Source organism: Pelodiscus sinensis, chromosome 14 (genome assembly GCF_052426305.1).
Source record: "Pelodiscus sinensis isolate ZL-2025 chromosome 14, ASM5242630v1, whole genome shotgun sequence".
In the NCBI taxonomy this organism is placed as follows: domain Eukaryota; kingdom Metazoa; phylum Chordata; order Testudines; family Trionychidae; genus Pelodiscus; species Pelodiscus sinensis.
Window position 1 is genome coordinate 9,950,501 of NC_143065.1, and position 19,298 is coordinate 9,969,798.

General features: G+C 43.5%; 1 protein-coding gene across 9 annotated transcripts in view; it reads right to left on the bottom strand.

The window, feature by feature from the left end:
- The window catches only part of CSNK1G1 (casein kinase 1 gamma 1), a 160,587-nt gene that overhangs the window by 139,016 nt on the left and 2,273 nt on the right, over positions 1-19,298 (bottom strand). For 2 of the 9 annotated variants that reach the window (XM_075897482.2, XM_075897481.2), the window contains exon 2: positions 16,020-16,074. The exons of the other annotated variants lie outside the window; for them this stretch is intronic. The gene's annotated coding sequence lies outside the window, so the exon portion shown is untranslated. The remainder of the gene's footprint in view (positions 1-16,019; positions 16,075-19,298) is intronic. 9 annotated transcript variants of the gene reach the window in all.

Genomic DNA, 19,298 nt, shown 5'->3' on the forward strand with positions numbered 1-19,298 from the left:
ATCCCCTGCCAAGAAGCATCATTTGTTGTCTAAACCATCCCAAATAGTGGATACCCAGCCTCGTTCTGAAAACCTCCACTGAAGGAGAGTCTGACTGTCCTAAGCATGTGCCACTGTCCCATTCTTACTAGAGATGTTAAATATCAGTTCATTGAATAGTCAAGTAACCTCATGAATTCTTATCGGTCAGTCAACTATTCTATAGTCCCCAATGGCGGGGCTGGCAGCCAGTGCCTCCGGCCTCACTCCTGAGCAGCCAAATTCCCCTTGTAGACTGGCTGCCTGTTGCTGAGTGCTGCTGCCGCCTCTGGTAAAGAGGCAGCAGCTTGGAGTGGCAGCAGCCCCTGTCTAGGAGACATTAGAGTTCCCAGGCTCAGCACAAGCCAAAACTGAGCTTGGCTGGCTTCCTGCCCGTATGGTTCCTAATACATTCCAAATGTAGAGCCACAGCAGGAGCAGGTCCTGGACCCCACTGAGAGCCAGAACTGAGACGGGCTGCCTGCCTGCCTACCTCTTAATACACTTTAAATTTTAAACTGCTGGCCAGCCTGCTAAAAAATTTACAGGCTGGGGGGGGGGGGGGGGGGGGGGGGGGGGGGGGGGGGGGGAGGGAGGGAGGAGAGGGAAATGTGTAGTCTATAGCATTAACCTATAAGCTTTTGCTCATTGGTTAATTGACTATGTTATTATATTCCTAATTCTTACAGCTAGAAAGTTTTTCCTGAGATTTATTGTAAATCTGCGCTCATAGTTTGAACCCACTGTTTCTTGCTTGCCTTCTGTGGCAAAAGAACTATTTTTCTACATCTTTTTTATAATAAACTTCAAGTACTTGAAAGTCTGCCATCATATTCTCCTTAAGCATCTCTTTTCGAAACTGAGTGAATCCACTTCTTCAACCTCTGCTCATATGGCTTGAATTCCATCCCTTTGATCATCTTCTGATTTAGCTACTTCTCAAATAGCTGCTATTTCATATAGCGGATATTTGAGAAGAAGCAAGCTAAATTGGTCAGCTAGCAAAACAGCTTGATAACAGGGCTATAGGAGAGAGGTTATAACTGAACTTATTCTCAAAACACTGGTCCATTCACAACAGGGAATACTAGAGGCAATACAGGAAACTTAAGCCACCTCCTAAGACTGATACACATGCTTCTTGATGTGTTGAAAGAACAAAGCACACAGGGGACACCACCCCCGAAAGTCTGTTTTGAGGAAGGAGACCTACTAGCCACCCTAATGCATCCAACGTCCAGCCAATATTGGCACCATTGCTTGACAAATCCAGACTTAAGCTACAACATGGTGTCCAATTTCCCACTTCTAAGCAAGTTCTACAAGACAGCAAAGAGAATACACTGCTCTGAGGACTTCACTCCTGGGACAAGGGCCATACACAGCCACAGGAATGCTGACAGGCATCTGCAGTACAATCACAGAACACTACCTGTCAGAGGAACACCAGGGACATTGCAGCTGTTCGAGATCATTGAAGTAATTCTAGCACTACAGAAGTGTGAATGAGCTCTACAATGGCAAACACCACCATTATGTCATTATGGAGGCTACATTAGCATCTAAATGAACAGCAGCTAAAAGAAGCTAAATCCAGATAAGCTGAGACAGGTGAGAACCTGTTCTCACCTATCACCACAGTAGAAGACAGCTGCCCTAAGAGCCTCACAATCCATTATCCGCAGATCTTTCTGGATTTGTCATCACTAGGGCCCTCCCAAATTCACAGCCATTTAAAAAAAAAAAATCACACATCAGGAACTCTCATCTCCCCCAGTGACATCTGGTCTTGTGTGCTTTTACATTTTACTGTACAGATGTCACAGGGAAAGACCAGCTTTTCTCAAATTGAGAGTCCTGACCCTCAAAAGAGTTACAGAGCGAGTGTCACAAGATTAGTTTAGGTTAGTTGCAGTATTGTCATCCTTATTTCCGTGCTGACTTCAGCACTGGGAGGCTGGAGAGTGGCACCTATTGGCTGAGCTGACAGCTTTGAAGACAATGCCCCGCCAGCAGCAGCATCACAAAAGCAAGCATGTTAATACCATACCATGCCATCTTTACTTCTGCACTGCAGCTCACAGCAGCTCTACCTTCACAGCTGGGCTGCCAGCCTGCAGCCACCATTCTCCAGCTGCCCAGCTCTGAAGACAGCACCACTGACAGCAGCAGCACAGAAGTAAGATGGCAGTACCGCAAGTCCTCCTACAATAACCACTGGAGAAGATTACAAAACTTGGTTTTGGGTCAAGACTCCTACAGTTACATTACATTTCAGATTTAAATAGATGAAATCATGAAATTAACATCTTTTTAAAATCCTATGACTGACAAAAATGGACCATGAATTTGGTAAGCTCACGATTCATGAATGCTCCTCCATTCCCCCTCCCCAAGACACTGTAGTTGGCAAGGACTTCTTGCAGCTATACAAGGAGGAGATGGATTATTTGGTCTTACCCACTATGACCCACTCATTTGTATCATAAGGGTTGACTATTACAATGCATTACAATATGAAAGGAAACCCCCTTACCTCAGATGTTTAAGTGGTTCTCAGTGCAGTGCTCTGCTCACTCGATGGCAATTCCCAATAAGATTTTTCCAACATTCTACTCTTTTCACTTAGCGGGAGCCAGTGTAAATTTCAATTCTATTTTCAAAGCCTTTAATTCAAGAGGCCCAGGCTACCTCAGAAAATTCACATTTCATAACCTCCCGCAGCAATTACAGTTCTCTGGAACCATGAAAATGTCAAAGGCCATGTCAACAGAGGTCAAATACTTATAGGGATAGAACCTTAACGGAAAGTCACGACTATGAAACTCCTTGAATAAGAAAATAAATTAGCAATCACAGAATGAAGTAACTATTTCAACTTCACTTAACTTGAATAACTCTCCTACACAAGGATGAGTAGGAATGGCTACCCTTACATATAGCGATGAGTAGGCTATGAACTGGTAGCTAAAATGCACTGACAAAACCATGATTAAAAATTATGCTCTGAACATACCCAGGCTTTTTGTCCATAGAGTTCAAAACAGTTTACAGATTTTGATAACTAGGGCAGAGGATCAATTAAGCTTTAAAAAATGACCCATAAAGGAGAAAAGTATCAGCTTCTGCCCTTTTTGCTCCCTTGTGTAACAAAGCCTGATGTACAGTAGCAGTTAAAAAGCAGACAGAAAATGTTAACCATCTTAGCATTCTGAAAGTATTGCGTCATCTGAATCAACAGCACCCCCTTCGCTTGGCTTGCAGTCCAGGTGACCTGACCTCAAAACGAATGCAGTAGACACAGTCCAAACCTGAGTGAAAGAACGGTTACAAGCACTGAAAAGCTTCCATGAAAGATGAAAGTAGATGTCTCTGAGCAGAATGGGGCTATGATGAAGACAGAAGATAGATGTTCTAAAAAAGGCAGATATTCACCCTCTTTCAAAATAACATAGGATCAATCAATGAAATGTAAAGGCAGCAAACTTAAAATGTTTCCCTGTAGAACAGATTACCACAAGGCAGGGGTGTCCAAACTTTTTTCAAAGAGGGCCAGATTTGATGAAGTGAACATGCGTGAGGGCCGACCATTTTGCCTGACATTCTTTGAACCATTAAAATTAAATGCAAATTAACTATTTTATGCAAAGTTTATTGCAAATGGCATACTTTAGATTTGTCATCCATGTGACGAAATGAAAACAGGTGTTAAATCACTCTGCCTTTCATATCTGAAGGCCAGATGGGAAAAAAAAAAATCCAGGAAGCTGAAATATGTGTCAGGAACATTGTAAAGTACATTACATATTATTGGTAATAAAGGTTGTCTGTCAACTTTTAAGTTGAAAAAATATGAACAGGAACATAACACCAAGTACACATGTTGTGTCCAAATATATTTATAACTGATTTAGACCAACTGACATTAACTGAGATTTTACAATGTATTCATCTCAATACATATGGATTCGTTGGGGGCTATAAGATAGATATTGCCAAATTACCTGGGGGGCCGTATTAAACTGGAACATGGGCTGCAATTGGCCCGCGGGCCGGACTTTGGACATGCCTGCCACAAGGTATCAAAGGCTAGGATTTAGCAGAATTCCAAAGAGAACTGATATATTTGAAGTTAAAAACATGAATAGTGACAAAAATTCTAGACATGCAAAATTTTTGAATGTTCATAAATCCTTCTGTTTAAGACACCCACAACATCTTCTACATAATCAAGATTTAGACTAAACCTGCTTGGTGGACAAATTATTCCATAAATGCCTACAACATTTATCATACATGGAGGGTCAGCAACCTTCAGCACCCAACTCCTCAGGGTAATCAAAAAGAATCTAGATATTAGTTCTCCTTCCTTCCTAAAATACACCCAACATAGGGACTTAATCCTTTTCAGCTAGTGGGGTGTTGACTTGCCAGCATTTACCCTCGTGACAGACGCTGTAGTTCTGGATGTCTTTTTATTTTTGATGTCTGTTTTAAAGTGTATTTGGTGCTTAGAACTCTTGACTAGTCCCTCAGATCTTAAGTAAATGAATGCCTTCCTAAACCATTTTGAATCAAAAGCTCCAGAGGGGTAGCAGAGTCATCTTCCTTTTCAAGTGCTAACTAATGAAGCTTGAGCTCATTTGCAAATTCAATTCTCACACCTTTGGATTAAATAGATATTTCATTACCTACCTATGAAAAAATGAGGGCAACCAATGGTTCTGTGTCTGGGTCTGGCCCACGAAAGCTCATCATCATCTAATAAACCATCTTGTTAGTCTTTAAAGTGCTACATTGTCCTGCATTTTGCTTCAGCTACCCCAGACTAACACGGCTACATTTCTATCACTGTGTCTTTAAAGAATCTCTTGATATTATCTAGATGTTTCATCAGTCTTTAAGTGTTTCCTGACTCTGTTTGCTAGTTAATGGGTCTTATCTGCCCCCTTTGACTATCTAGTCTTTATAGGTGCTTATAGACTCCACTTTCCCTTGATATGGTTACCTACTGCCTTTTCTGGTCCCCCCTCCCTCCCAATTTTCCCTTCTTCCACCTCCCTCCCATCTCCCTTATTTATTTTGGTCCTAGACATCCAACACTCCAGTCATCTGAAGAAGTGAGTTGTGCCCATGAAAGCTCGTGATACCATCTACATGTTTTGTTAGTCTATTAGCACTTTATAGACTATTTGTTGTTTAATTTTTTCCATTTTGAATCTGTCTTTGTCCACCGGACATTGCTGGCAGCTTTCTGGGAGAACTGTTAACTGAGGAAAAAAATATTCAGCCAGAAGCAACCCAATGAACTACAGAGCAACACTGCAGAGTATTTGAATATCTAGCTATGCTGAAGATAACTGATTGCCAGATTACTACACTACCATTTCCCTGATGTCTTTTGCCCAAACTCCTTAGCATCTTTAATTCATTGCAGACTGCTTGTGATGGAAGTGAAAGAGCAATCACACACACCACAGCCTTTTGAACAATTTCACAGGTGATTAGGCCAGACCACTCAGATTGCAGTAATAGGTAATCAGTGTAGGTAAGCACACACACATTAGCCTGTTTCCATAATAAATTCCTGGGTCTCTAATTGGCTCGTTACAAATTTTAGCATGCAACTTTCTAAATCTGTAGTCAGCAAGGAAGTTTTTTTAGTATTAGTTTCTGCAGCCTATAAAAAGGAAGTTGGAGATTATTTTTATATCCAGATTTTTTCTTTGCAGACACTCATTTTTAAGATCAAGACAAACAGGAACTAGCAATCCAGTTTACTCAACTCTGATGTGAGCACTTGCAGAACTACTTCTAGCTGATCAAACATGCTGTGAACCTCAACATCAACATTCAGAATTTTCCAGGCAATACAGATTGGGCTATTAAGATATGCTTATGTCCCCAGTTTCCCACAATCACCTACAGCAATTGGGAGTTAACAATAGGGCATGTCTACATCACGGATGCTAGTGGCACAGCTACAAGCTGCAACTCTACCAGTGTAGAATCATAGACAAGACACTTGGCGCAGTACTGTCAGGAATTTTTAATGGGGTGATTTCAGCACTCACCTGCTATGTGCAGACCTGGGTTCAATTCCCTTCTCTATCTGAGGAAAAGAAGGGATTTGAAAAGAGGTCCTCCCTGCTAAAGAATGTGCTCTAATTACTGAGCCATAAGCTATCCAGACATTGGACTGCATCTCAGTATCAAGACATCTCTGCAGCCAAGAGGGATACAACCTCCAGCAGCTAGTTGGAGAACACAGAACAGATATCTTGCTTCAGGAAATACTACTGCTGACCCCATTACTTCCTGGTTTTGCTGTTGTTTCTCTTATCATAGGCAATATGTTGAATGGCATCCTATGCAAGGGACAGTATTACAGCAACTCTAGTTTTACAGGTCAAATACAATGATATGGAATGAGAGCTGTAAAAGGGAAGGGCCTGACTTATCAGCATGGAGAGGTCTCAATCGGCAGCCAATTCCAGTCCTATTCATCTCCTCATGACCTTCAGTCTACTTTGGCAATTTTTACCCTGACAATCGGGATGGAATAAGGCTAGGGAATTGTGTCAGCATTCTGTTGAAGTTACAGCTTGACTAAGACGACACCCCCTATTTATAGGAGAACCTGAGATCCATCTTCTGACTTTTTTTTAAACAAACAGATAGAAAACACTCTTCAGTGGGTCACAGTGTAAAGCAGGCAAATCCCAAATAAAAGCAGCCTCCAGAAACATGGTAGAATCGTTTCCAACTTGTGGGAAATGACTCAGAACCAAACATTCAGAACTATATCAGTGTAATTTACTAAGCTGTCTAGGATCAAGTCCTTGCCACTGCTAAGAAATTATACACATCAGCTAGTCAATTTATTCCTAGGTGGTCTTTTGATGCAGCCAGACTACATCAGGAATTTAAGTCTACTTTTTCTCAAACTATCTGTTCTTAGCAAAGACTTTGCCTTCTCAACTCCGATCAGACAATGGCCAAGTTTCGAGTCAAGACAAAGCTTTCAGCCATGCAGTTTAATTGGCTATTGCTGCAGCAGAGAGTAGTGCCATGAATTCGGGCCATGCTGTCCAGCACCACAGGGTAGCTATATTGTTTCTACTACTGAACCACACTGGTTGGCAGAGTAGCATGCTACCTGGCATGTCTCCAGGTGGCGGATAGGAGGGGGATTACTTTGGATAATCGTATTGGCGTATGAACCATGATTGGTCACTAGCATCCAAAGGATAGTGGCAAGAGGAAGGCCAAAGTTAAGATTCAAGGATATGTAAAAAACACTATGAAAAGGTTTAACATCAATCCAAGCTCTTGGGAATCTACATCAGATCATAACACCTGTTGACAATTATTACAACAGGGCATGTCATTTCTCGATAGGACTGTGCAAGACATGCAAAAGAACTCCACCTCAGAAGGAAAAATTCTCAGACTCATGAAAACGGAAGTAGACTGGCACGTGGCTATTGTAATCAACTGTGCAAATCCAATATTGGACACATAAGCCATGAAAAGTTGCAGATCCAGGCACAACTCAGATTGTCACTGCTGCTGCTTACCACCGCCTCTCGAGATGCATGGGCCATTATTTATATATAAACAACACTGCCCTAGAAACCAGGACTGCTGTGGCAACCTGAGAGACTAGGCCACTTGGACCACCCAAGCTCTACTTCAGGGGTCTCAAACTCAGTTTACTTTAGGTGGTCCTCAAATCCTCTTAGTAGGCCAGACAGTGCCCCTCTCTGCCAGGGCTCTAGGGGGCAGGGTGTTCCTCCACACATTCCCTGGCCCCACTTGCCAGCCCACATGCTTCCCTCCTCCCAACCATCTTATGGATGGAATGATCCCCCATATTCAGGTTTGCCTGCAGAGTCCAGGGAACCAGGCTGGCCTGGGAGATGGCAGCAAAGTAGAAACTGCTGCATCATTCTTTGCCCCAGCTCCCACTACCGCAGTGAGCGCAACAGGGCCCAAACCCTCCCATGGCCCTGTGTCAAGCCTCCTGGTAGTCCCCAAAGCCACATCGCTCAGGGGAGGAGACGTAAGGGAAGCAGTGTAATGGGGAAGAGGGCAGAGTGGGGTGGAAGAAGGCAGGGTGAGGGCAGAGCAGGAGTTAGACTTGGGGGAAAAAGGTATTGACATCTCCACCCTTCAGGGCCGCAGGGACTCAAGCCACAGCTACATGCACCCAGATTGTGGAACTGCTCGGGCCATGGATCTGAAACCCTGTTCTAGATAGTCTCATCTCATGCCATTTGACTCCCCTGAATCTTCAGTACTAGGCCCTCAACAGTGGACTGCTAAGCGCAGAATACATGTTGCCAAGAAATCAAGGGTACAGAGCCAGTAGACAATGAAATGAGGGGACCTTGCTGACACCAAACACACCTCTAAGTGACACTTAGGAGAACAACAAAAAACTATGGCAGCACTGGAAGCAATTAACCTAGGCAAAACCAGGACCTCGTGATCAAGTTGAAATTTTCTGTAGTGTTTTATGAGACTGATCTGTGCATCTGTGTCTATGAGTTGTACAGTTACCCACTGGGGAGGGGTGGAAAGGATATTTGCTGCCAGGCTAGACTAAAATGCATAAGTGTGTGTGTGTGTGTGTGTGTGTGTCTCTCTCTATGGACTGCCGAGCCATCAAGAAATGGCTGTTAATCCAAATCAACAAGAGGGTCAGAATTACAATGCAAATTCCAGTGACTCTCCAGGATTTTGCTGCCTTTCGGCAGGAGAGTTAAGAAAAAAACATTCCTCTCAGTCTTTTGTTCTGAAACTGTCAGGCAGGAGGCTAAGTATGGCATTCTGGAGGAAGCTCTGCTACCTGGGAACTGTGACTAAGGAGGTCACACAGAGAAGGAGACGGAGCCTGAAAATGGAATTTCACTATAGCATAGCTGGGGCTCCAGGCTGACCAGACTAGACTATTAACCTTCATTCCTCTGATCGAAAAAAAAAAAATCTTTCAGATTGTGCGTGCCAGGTGACTAATAAATGATTAATCTGGTTTGAAAAGGCTGCCTGTGTTGCTGTAAATACCCACTGAGAACACTTTGCCCTGAAGGCATATGGTGCAAGCTTCTTGCAGGAGTCTAGCTTGGATGGATTCACTGGAGAGAGACAAAGGAAGCTATAACCTAGATTTGAGGACCATAGGCTAGGCTTGTAAAATCCCGTTTAATTGGATAAACCGTTTAAATGTTAAGTTTGACCAGTTAACTGATTAAATGGGGGAAGGGGAGGAAATCACTACGGATGGGCTGGATCAGCCCTCCCATCATAGATGGGGTGCCCTTCCCTGCAATGTGTCCCACAGGGCTGGAGCAGCCCCTACCAGTTAACCATTAACATCCCTACCACAGGCCTGACCCAGCAGAATTGTGTGGGTCCTTGGGACCTAACTCACTGAAGGGGAATTCCAAACTGACGGGTTATAAGATGGACATAGCCAGCCCCTGAGAGACTGACACTTGAGTAGTCAGCTTGTCAATGTGCCTGCTATCAGTGATACCCAAGTTAACCGCTCACAATGAGACTATCCCAAGAGAAACAGTTCTCCAGAAAGGGGTTCTCAATCTTTGAGCCCCTCCCTTCCCCGAACATGCTATAAGAAATTGTTTATTACAGCTATGCAACTAGTTTTTGCATAGGAAAGACAGGGCAAGCCTTAAGAGGTAACAAGCAGACCAACTCCCCAGGGGCCCCATACCATGGGGGAGTCCTCCAAAGCTAAGTTCTGTGGTTTGGAGCCCCAGGGCTTCAGCTTTCAGCCCTGGGCCTCAGCTAGGGTTAGGGTTGCCAGGTGTCTGGTATTATACCGGACAGTCTGGTTTGTGCCCTCTGTGCAATGTCTGGTATTTTCTGTTTTTCTGGCTGGGCACCAGATGGAAGCCTGGCAGGGGTGGGGGGAGTGGCTGGGAGGCAGGGCCGCGATCAGCGCTGGGAGCCTGTGGTAGCGTGCAAAAGCCTGGTGGGGGCAGGGGTGAGTGGCTGGGAGTCCCAGCCACTCCCCCACCTGGCTTCTGTATGCAACCACAGGCTCTCAGTGCCCATCGCAGCCCCACCTCCCAGCTGGGAGCCTGTGGTTGCATGCAGAAGCTGGGCAGGGGAGAGTGGCTGTCCCAGCCGCTCCTGCCAGGTTTCTGCCCACAACCAGAGGGAGTCCCAGGCTGGGAGGTGGGGCTGCGATCGGCGCTGGGAGCCCTCAGCTGATTGCATCTGAGGAGTGGCGCCTTGGGGAGGAGGAGAAACCCTGTCCCTGCTCCTGAGCACTGCTCAAGCATGTTGCGGCGCCATAGTCCAGGAGAGAAGCCCGCAGGTGCTTTCTAGTTGCGTGTAGGCACCTTTCATGGGCCCTCAGCCAAAACTGACTGGGGTGGAATTTCAGCTTCTTCCCACTAGGACACCCAAAGACCTGGCTATGGGGGAGTCACCTTCCTATCCATGGTTGCACTCCCCACCCCCACCTTACCATTGTGTTGCCCCGATGTCTGCCTCTCTCTGCTTTGGATAGCAGACGGCTGCTTTGCAGAGCAGGCTCTGCTGCCTCCTGCTTTGTTCTCAGTTTGGTGTCTCTTGGTAGTAGCCACACAGGATGTGTGTTTGGTGTGGGTGGGTGTTTTTTTTTGCCTGATGGTTTACCAAAAAATACCAACCCCTCCCCCCCTGCTCCCTTCCCCCCCCCCCCCCAAAAAAGGAAAAAATTCTGTTGAGGGAAGAAAAAAAAGGGCCCAGCTAAAGTTGACCAAAAACCAATTGTTTTCTGCATTTTTTACACTGGATGGAAAACAAATGGTGGACACCTGGCAACCCTAGCCCCAGCAAGTCTAACACCAGTCATGCTTGGCAGACCCCCTGAAACGGGCTCACAGCCCTTAAGTAGGCCCCAGACCACTGGTTGAAAATCACTGCTCTAGAAGATTCCACAACTCAAATGCAGGGGGAGTCAATCCTACTAGAAGGAAAACACCACATTTAGAACCTTAACTCCATTTTAAGGCAGTGTATGGAAATCCTCTACGGAGCTCCATCTTGTCTCCTAAATTGTAGAATGCTAAGTTACAACACTGCATAAAAGTTTACAAGAAGCAGTGACAGATATTTAGTTTCTAGGTTAAATAGAATAAAAAACAGAATTAGAACTTGATACATTCCGTCCCATTTTATGTTTTAAATAATCTGTCAAGCCTTGAGTTAACAGTATGCAGCCTAATGTGAGATACTGAAAGTGTATGCAGTCATTTCACACTCCTTTTGGTTGTGTGAACAGTGACATATTTAAGTAGCATTATTTCCCATGTTAAATGATAGCATCAACATTTTCATGAAGGCAACATATTATTGCAATGCATAGAGGAGCATCCACTCTGCTATAAGACAAGACTTTTTTCATTAACCCACATTAATAGTATAGTTTATGCCATAGTTGAGGCTACCAAGAAGTTTCAATTACAACCCAACATGTTCAGGTTCAGATACAAGTCTGTTTTCAACCTCGTTTTCCCACAATAAGTACTTTCCAAATACAAACAAATTAATCTTTGATGATATTTAACCATTAAAATACTGATTGGCTCAGAAGAAAGATGATGAAAAAGCTATACAAAATAAAGCATGCCACAATGGGAGGAACATGTGAAAGGGGAAAGAGACATGTTTGCATTACTTAAGTTACTCCATGCCTGCCTGGTCTTAGAATAAAGCTATTTTAAAAACACCCCGAGAGAGAACTGATACCTGACTTTTGAAAACTGGAATGTAAATAAGACTTATTTTGAATATGTCCACAGTCCACACTCAGGTAGTAAAGTTAGAAGTCATTGACAAAAAAAGTCATTCATGAGCATCCTTAGTGGGCATCTAATGTTCACAATAAAGTCCACTAACTGACCCCTTCAAATATTCCTCTGACCCCACCAGCCTCCATGAGAAAAATAAATCTTTGATCCAAGCACAGTTCTCCATCTCCCAACAACAGTCAACACTGAAGTAGACAAAGTTGTAAATATGCAGAATGGTTATTCAGTTTTAGGATGTTCCCAAATGTCAATGAGTTCCAATTCTTCCGTTTATCTAACAAGATCGGCCTCACAGTGTAAACAAGTGCCCTGTTGCCTTGCCATGTTCTTAAAATGGAAGATTAAGCCCAAAATCTATATGAATGCAACATAATGCTTATTCTGATAAGAACTAGGAAATAAACACAGCAATTTCAACAGGATTTACATGTATAAAGGTATACCATAATGTATATAGACAAGTTAAGGCACATTTTAAAGAAACAGGAAAAGAAAATATTTATGCTCCTCTTGGCTAAGATAGTGTTGCTGCAAACTTTAATCTTGCCTTCAACTTGAAATATAGCCAATATAAAAAAAAGCAGTTCAAAAAGCCATTTCAGGTACTATTCCTGTACCTTTGCTTCCCCCTCAATTTGCCAACTTCACAAATCACATTGTTATTTTAAGAATTTCCTCCTCAATACCTGCTTTGTAGAACACCCACATGAACTGGGATAATTTAACATGAACCTATACAGAGTACTGTCAAAAAGTACCAAGTAAACAAAATAGAAAATATTTTTTCCTCTTTCAGCTGTATTTTGTCTTGTAACATGAAGGATGACTAGTAATGAGAACATTTTCAAGCAGAGAACATTCTTAGGTTGTCAGTTTTTGCTTAAATAAGATTTGGGAGATAGAAAAATGAAATGTGACTGCTAACTAGCACAAAACTGAAGACTCTCCCCTGGATGTTCGCAGTTCAGAAAAAAACGTAACCTTGCTTTGTCAGAGAACATGACAATTTGAGAGAAGCATTACAGTCTTTCTAGTGGATAGAACGCAGGTCCAGGACTTGGGAGGCCTGAGTTCTAGTCTCAGTCCTGCATATGAGCCTGCAGTATGACCTTAGGCAAGTCACATTCCGTTTTACAAAAGGGGAAATGGAGGCACAGAGAGGGGTAATGAAATCAACTTCGTAAGTCTGAGAGATACTTATAAGAGGAAATTTAACAGGACTTGCCTCACGTAGATACCAGTACATTGTACACATTCTGCATAGATGTTAAAGCTAGGGATATAAGCGACAGTCGACCACCCTATAAGTATACATTTATCGCGTAGTCGAGTAGTGACTCAGAGGCAGCAAGGGGGAGGGAAGTGACTATCAGAGAGAAGCAGCAAGGGGAGGGGGCGGGGAGAGAAACAGGAGCCAGTGCTGGGGAGGAGCCAGCTTAACAGGGGAGGCAGAGGTGGGATGGTAGGGGGACCAGGCACTGAGCTGGGAATCAGCTGATTCCCAGATGGTGCCTGGTCTCCCTGGCTCTGCATCTGCCTTTTAAATTTAAAAGGCAGAGACGCAAAGTGGTTAGCTCCCAGGGCTGGGAGCAAACCCCACCGTGGCTCTGCAGTTCCCCCCTTATCTACTACTCAAGTAGTTGATGGAAATCTCATCGACTACTCGATTAGTGATTAAATGAAATTTAACATCCATTGTTAAAGCTCAAGCAAATAAGCAATTTCAACATGGCCACAATTTCCTATAATTTAAGCACTTGGACAGCCACTCGGGAGAGATTCAAATGCTGCCTCACTGATTACAAGAGTGCCCACAGGTAGGTTGTGTGTTTCTACTGGCAATACACAATCAGTGCACACAAAAAATTATTTCACCCATAGATGGAAAAAGTCTGCACATGCCTAGAAGAGATTAGAAAGAATACTGAGGACGGTGCAACAATTTATTGCAAGATATGTACATTTGCTTCCAAAACAATACCTGTTTTCAAAAGAGTTGCAGCAATCTAAACAGTTTCCTTTGAAGACAGGACACTTCAAAAACTTTTTGAACTGGATGTCATAACAACAAGCAATCAAACTTCTGGCTTCACAAACTTCTCACAAAGTAAGCTTGTATTTATGAGCCTTGTCCAACTATCATTCCAGTCAACTCTGTAACTCCTACTGTACAATAACGCACTCTCCTCTCAATGAAGATTTTAATCAGTATAGACCAGTGGTGCGCAACCTGCAGGTAGAGGGCCGCATTCAGGCCTTTGAGGTTCTGCATGTGGCCCATTAGACATTTTGTTTGCCACTGCCCATTCACAGGGTTGCCAGATTTTGCTGGTTTTCATCCACATAGGTTTTGTTTCCTACTAGTATTACAATAGGGACACACACTTAAAGCCAAAGCACGTGAAGTGAGCTGTGTGCTGATGGCACACAACGCTGACAGTAAGAAACATATAAAACAAGTCTTGGAGTTACAGATAAGATTTATTGTATGTGCGTGGAAGTATGAATTAGGATAAGAATTAATCAATATCAATGTATCTGTTCAGTTCATGATATGACAATAGCAAAAAGTGTCAAAATAATTAATGGAACTCATCACCACGTCACTGTGGCCAAAAATTCAGATTCATAAAGAGATCAAACATTTGTATAGCTAACAAGAAGATCCAAAGTTATAAAACATGCTAGCATTAACTACTATAAAATGTAGTAAACCTGTGCTTCACAGTATAAGCCAATCTCTGTACAGTAAAACTCCGGTGGTCCGGCATCCAGTGGTCCGGTACGCCTGATGGTCCGGCACCAACTGCAACCCGGAAGTGCTCCGGCAGCTGCTTCAAGTTGTTAGAGTAATTGATTAACTGCGGCTGGATCCACAGCCGACACGCAGTTAATGTAACTTTCCTCTCTACTGCCGGGAGGGGGGGGCCCAGGGGAAAGTAGGGGTCGGTGGGAGAGGGAGCAGGAGGGGGCGAGGGTGTGCCAAAGCAGCCGCATTCAGGACGTTCTGGTCAGTTACAGTCACTCCAGCTGGATCAACAGCCAACATGCAGTTAATGTAATTTTCCTCTCTACTGCCGGTAGGGGGGGCAGGGGAAGGTAGGGGTCGGTGGGAGACCCCTCTCCCACCAACCCCTACCTTCCCCTGCGCCCCCCCCTCCCCTCCCGGCAGAAGAGAGGAAAATTACATTAACTGCGTGTCGGCTGAGGATCCAGCCGGAGTGACTGTAACTGACCAGAACGTCCTGAATGCGGCTGCCTGCCTGTCACCGCCTCTCCTCTTCTGCTCGCAGGCTCTGCCTCCCTGCAGCAGGAGGGAAGGTTTGGCACACCCCCGCCCCCTCCTCCGCTTCTCCTTGGAAGAGACCCGCCCCTGCCAGAATACCTCCTGATAATCCGGCATTTCTGATAATCCAGCACCACCTGGGTCCCAAGGGTGCCGGATTATCGGAAGTCTACTGTCTATGGAAAATTAGGAGACAAGTCATTGCACACCTATGAGATCCTATATGGCAGTTAGGGATGTAAAATCCCCATCAGTCTAATGTTAGGTTAATTGAATAAGCGGGATCCAGGTGGGGGGCTGCTCCAGCTTATCTGCAGCAGCCCTCAGTCTGCAGGATTCCTGCTCCCAGCCCTGTGCTGGCTGCCAGCTCCCATTCTGGGGCTGCCACTAGCTCCCATCAGAGCAGCCCCTGTGGTGCACCTGGGCCCACCATGGAGCGGAGCTGCTCTAGACAAGAGCAGACCCTGTCCACAGTGAGCTGCTTTTCCAGGCTCTATCAGTTAGCTGGAACTGGTAGCCATCACCTGTTAGGTTAACTGGTAAACATTACCTTTTTCACATCCCTAATAGCAATTGCTATCAGGGATTTGGAGCAATCAAATTTTTGAATTGCTCCGCTCCAGCACCAATAGTGACTACTTCAGCTCCACTCCAGTTCCGCTCTGACAAATTAATTTTTAACTATACAATAGACAATTCATATAAATGTTTATAAATTGCAAGTTAATGAAATTTTGCAGTAAAATTATTCAAAATATTTTCTGAGTTTAATTAATCTCAAAAATGCTTTAATATAGATATATCAATGAAAGTTGGTACATGCCGTAGCATTAATACGTGCTATCACTGTTCCACAAAATTACTTCCCAACAATTGAGGCTACTCACCTAACCTGACAAGGGTGGGAGCAGTCTGCAGTGTTGCCGGATGCCTGATAATTATCTGATTAATACAAAATTACAAAGTTTTTTTAGATGTTTTATCTGTACATTAAATCTTGATTCCGGCCGAAGTGAAAATAACTGACATATTACGTAAAGTAGATATTAATATCAATTGTTATTAAATCTGAAATTTTGGCACCTTTAGGACTTTCTTGCAAAAATATTCATTTTGGATTGAAAATTTTAAAAAATGGGAGCAGTGGAGCAGTCAAGATTTTCTGTGCTCCAGCTCCACTCCAGCTCTGGGCAAAAACCTCCCACTCCACTCCAAAGCCCTGATTGCTATGTTCCTATAATGGTCAGGAAAGTGAATGCAAAGAATTCAACAGACCTTTCAGTTGCAAAAAAAGGGGGGGGGGGATTAGCCCTGAATTACACAGTCTAGGAGGACATACTTCATTCTGATTGATACAACTGAAATTACTTTGAAAGCATTTTAATCCACACAGTTTTAGAAAAATAATTTTGCTGGTTCTTTAAAAAAAAAAAAACCACACACATTGGTGCAGAGGTACCATATAGCATGGCACATGTCATGTAATACCTCTAATTCCACATGTTTCCTGGCTGAGGTATGAGCACAGATTCTAATACCAGGTGGATGCAATCTATAAATCTTTCAATGATAGCATATCATTGTGGACTTTTCTGAGTGTACACGAAACCTCATACTTCACACTGGATGGCAATCAGCTGATGAAAGGTGTATATAGTTTACAGAACCATGTAAGCTCTGCTGAAAAGCCTCATCTACTGTAAAAGTGAGGGACATTTCGACAGTGATTTTACACTTGGGAATTTACAACAGACTTGTCAAGTATGACAGTTTACACCCAGCAGATAAGTCACCAGCAGCCTGACAAAAAAAATAAAGCCAGAACCCCTTAGATGAAATTCAGAGAGAACAAGGTCAGTAAATTTACATTTCATTATCAACTGTTTGCTAGAGTTACATGCATGTGAGAAGACTATTCTAACATTTTAATTTGCTAATATAGATTCTACCACTGGGGGAACAATAGGAATGCTGGCAAACCCAACATTTCCAAGCAACATTTCTAACTGTCATTTAGACCAGTGTTTCTCAACTTTTTTTTTAATAGAGTACCCCTTCAAAAAACAAAAAAAAGTATCCCCAGCACCTACAGTTTTCAGACACACCATTTTTTCCTCTACTATTGCAACACATTTGTTTAAACAACTTAATCTTAGCTGGGTAGGTGATGAAATTTTTGGGTGTAAAGAGTACAAAAATAATAAAGTGCTGTAAAACAAAGCAAAAATTCAGTTTTCTTCAAATTTCAGCTGTATTGACATACCTCCTCCCCAGACTTCTTGAGTACCCCAAAGGGTACTCATGCCACTGGATGGAAACACTGATTTAGACTAGTTCTGAGTGGGATTAGATGGTATGTTAACTCCAGCAGCCACATAAGACTTGCTCACACTAGACTAGTCACTGTTGCAAGCACCAGCAGAGCTACATTGTATAAGTGGGACTGGAAAATATTTTGGGGGAAAAAACTGAAGATACAAATAGTTGCTATACATAGCTATTTTCCCAGCTCAGCTTTCCAACTTATTTTCAAAACTAATTTTAATAAAACAGATCAAGAATTTATTTTAAACTAGCCAATTAGCCCATCGTAGGACGGGATTTTCAGGTCTCTCCTCCACATCGGTCTTCTCTCCTGAGCCTCCTGCCTCTCTCTGTCTCTTTCTCTTCTCCTCCCCCCTCCTGCCTCTCACTCGGGGAACCGCAGACCCCAAATGGCCGTTTGGGCACCACACTCCCTGTGCTGCATGAGGGGCGTGGAGCCCAAATGCTTGCTTGCGCCGCTTGCTCCCACGCAGCGGCCCAGCTGAGCAGCACAGAAGTCAGCCAAGCACCACGGCAGGAGGCGAAGGGGGGGGCGGGGTGGTGACATTCACGGCCAGGCCGTACGTCACCGACCTGCCACCCTTCTCCTCCCACCGTGGCACTCGGCTGACTTCTGTGCCGCTCAGCCAGGCCGCCACGAGGGAGCAAGCGGTGCAAGCAGCCGTTTGGGCCCCACACTCCTCATGCAGCACAAGCCGCCCAGAGGGAACAGCCAACATTTCAGGCAACAGCACCCCCCAGAGGGAACAGCCAGCATTTCAGCATTACAGACTCAGACACTGGGCTACTATATATATGATTCAGTGTCCCTTGAATATACAACTTTAACTTAAATAAACAGTTTTACCTTTTCTATGTCTATTTTCCTGCACAGGGACTTTTTTTTTTACTAATATGTCCCCTCTGGGAACCTTCAGTTCAGCTCTGACAAGCAGGACTCTAGATGGCCAAGAATGTTTTAGATGCAGTTAATGCTCCTACTAATAGTACCACCACATGACCTAGAGGTATCTAGACTGGAAATTCATGCAAAGATTTCCTAGTATAGGCAAAACTTTAGCTACTGATGCCCATAGTAAAAAAACCAAGGTTTTCTCTATAGTTTTTGTTGGCTTACAACTCATAAAAAGTTGGCTTACCTTAAGAAATACAGAAGGAATCTTTTGGCTCTTCTATAATGCTTCTGTGGGAAAAGGCTGCTAGCCTCTTATAATGGGTTCAGAATTGGTATGTATAGTTTACTCTTTTCCTAAAAGCATTAGCTGCTTCCTTTACTTCAGCTTGGCAAATATTTTGTTATCAATAATGTATTGAAAATATGACAACTGAACAGAAATAAATGCGCACTGGGCAAATTCTGTTTGCCTATGACTGAAAAACAACTTATCTAATTTAGCAAAGAGGAAAGGACAAATGTTGAAGGGGCTTGGGAGAAAAGACGACTGCACATGCAGTGATTACTCACAGTGATTAAGACATACTGTGATAAAATAAAGTCTGAGACCCAAGCTACAACAAACAGTAATTTACAAATAGACTCCAGGGATTTTGCAAAGCCTCTCTTATGTGGTCTGAAGAGTGGGTAAGGTAGCAATTTTACAAGCTGTTGTTATATGCTTAAAACCATATCAGTCTATTGCTTCTTTTTATTCAACTTGCTTAAATGAGACTCACCTCTAAGAGCTATGGAGCAAGTTCTTTTCAGATAAAGAGATGGTTGGTCTCTCTCCAAGGCCGTGTTATTTAATTTTCATTTTATCAGTGCAGTACATTTTAAATAAAGTAAAAATGCTACAGGAAAATATAATACCAGGGCAACCCAAAGCTTTGACACTGCATCA